General features: G+C 38.3%; 1 non-coding gene across 1 annotated transcript; it reads right to left on the bottom strand.

The window, feature by feature from the left end:
• Positions 1-944: 944 nt before the first annotated feature.
• Positions 945-1,052, bottom strand: LOC112725614 (small nucleolar RNA R71). Its single transcript, XR_003164711.1, has one exon. It is a non-coding gene; the product is annotated as a small nucleolar RNA R71 (small nucleolar RNA).
• Between the last annotated feature and the right edge of the window lie 1,036 nt (positions 1,053-2,088).

The raw sequence follows: 2,088 nt of genomic DNA, 5'->3' as shown, positions 1-2,088 counted from the left end.
TCCTATCTTTTTGTTTCAATCATATCTTTTTCAAAACTACTTAACTAATTCTCTCTCTCTATTTTCGAAAATCACCTTCCTCTTTTTAAAAATTCCTTTTTAGTTAATTAATTATTTTAAATTTAATTTAATTTCAATTTCTCTTTTTAATTTTCAAATTTTAATTTTAATTTTAATTAAAAACAAAAATATTTTTCTTTTCTTTTATTAATTTTCGAAATTCTCTCCCCCTCATCTCTTTCTAATTATTTTATTTATTTACTAACACTCCTCTTCATCCAAGAATTCGAACCTATTCCTCACCCTTGTGTTTGGATTCTCCTTCTTCTATTCATATCTTCTTCTACTCACATAAAGGAATCTCTATACTGTGACATAGAGGATTCCATATTTTTTGTTCTCTTCTTTTTCATATGAGCAGGAACAAGGACAAGAACATTCTTGTTGAAGCTGATCCTGAACCTGAAAGAACTCTAAAGAGGAAGCTAAGGGAAGCTAAAGCACAACTCTCTGGAGAAAATCTGACAGAAATTTTTGAAAAAGAAGGAGACATGGCCAAAAATAACAATAATGCAAGGAAGATGCTTGGTGACTTTACTGCACCAAATTCCAATTTACATGGAAGAAGCATCTCAATCCCTGCCATTGGAGCAAACAATTTTGAGCTTAAACCTGAATTAGTTTCTCTGATGCAACAGAACTGCAAGTTTCATGGACTTCCATCTGAAGATCCTTTTCAGTTCTTGACTAAATTCTTGCAAATCTGTGATACTGTTAAGACCAATGGGGTTGATCCCGAGGTCTACAGGCTTATGCTTTTCCCGTTTGCTGTAAGAGACAGAGCTAGAGTATGGTTGGACTCTCAACCTAAAGATAGCCTGAACTCTTGGGATAAGCTGGTCACGGCTTTCTTAGCCAAGTTCTTTCCTCCTCAAAAGCTTAGTAAGCTTAGAGTGGATGTTCAAACCTTCAGACAAAAGGAAGGTGAATCCCTCTATGAAGCTTGGGAGAGATACAAGAAACTAACCAAAAAGTGTTCTTCTGACATGCTTTCGGAATGGACCATCCTGGATATATTCTATGATGGTCTGTCTGAGCTATCAAAGATGTCACTGGACCATTCTGCAGGTGGATCCATTCACCTGAAGAAAATGCCTGCAGAAGCTCAAGAACTCATTGACATAGTTGCAAATAACCAGTTCATGTACACTTCTGAAAGGAATCCTGTGAATAATGGGACGCTTATGAGGAAGGGAGTTCTTGAAATTGATACTCTGAATGCCATATTGGCCAAGAACAAAATATTGACTCAGCAAGTCAATATGATCTCTCAGAGTCTGAATGGATTGAAGGAATCATCCAACAGTACTAAAGAGGCATCTTCTGAAGAAGAAGCTCATGATCCTGAGAACCCTGCAATAGCAGAGGTGAATTACATGGGTGAACCCTATGGAAACACCTATAATCCCTCATGGAGAAATCATCCAAATTTCTCATGGAAGGATCAACAAAAGCCTCAACAAGGCTTTAATAATGGTGGAAGAAACAGGTTTAGCAATAGCAAGCCTTTTCCATCATCCACTCAGCAACAGACAGAGAGTTCTGAGCAGAATCCATCTAACTTAACAAACATAGTCTCTGATCTATCTAAGACCACTCTAAGTTTCATGAATGAAACAAGGTCCTCCATTAGAAATCTGGAGGCACAAATGGGCCAGCTGAGTAAAAGAGTCACTGAAACCCCTCCTAGTACTCTCCCAAGCAATACAGAAGAGAATCCAAAAAGAGAGTGCAAGGCCATTGATTTAACCATCATGGCCGAACCTACAAGGGAGGGAAAGGACGTGAATCCCAGTGAGGAAGACCTCCTGGGACGTCCAGTGATCAACAAGGAGTTTCCCTCTGAGGAACCAAGGGAATCTGAGGCTCATCTAGAGACCATAGAGATTCCATTGAACCTCCTTATGCCATTCATGAGCTCTGATGAGTATTCTTCTTCTGAAGAGAATGAGGATGTTACTGAAGAGCAAATTGCCAAGTACCTTGGTGCAATCATGAAGCTGAATGCCAAATTATTTGGTAATGAAA

The sequence above is a fragment of the Arachis hypogaea genome, chromosome 11 (genome assembly GCF_003086295.3).
Source record: "Arachis hypogaea cultivar Tifrunner chromosome 11, arahy.Tifrunner.gnm2.J5K5, whole genome shotgun sequence".
In the NCBI taxonomy this organism is placed as follows: Eukaryota; Viridiplantae; Streptophyta; class Magnoliopsida; order Fabales; family Fabaceae; genus Arachis; species Arachis hypogaea.
Note: the sequence above shows the minus strand (reverse complement) of the source record. Positions and strands in the feature narration are given on the sequence as shown.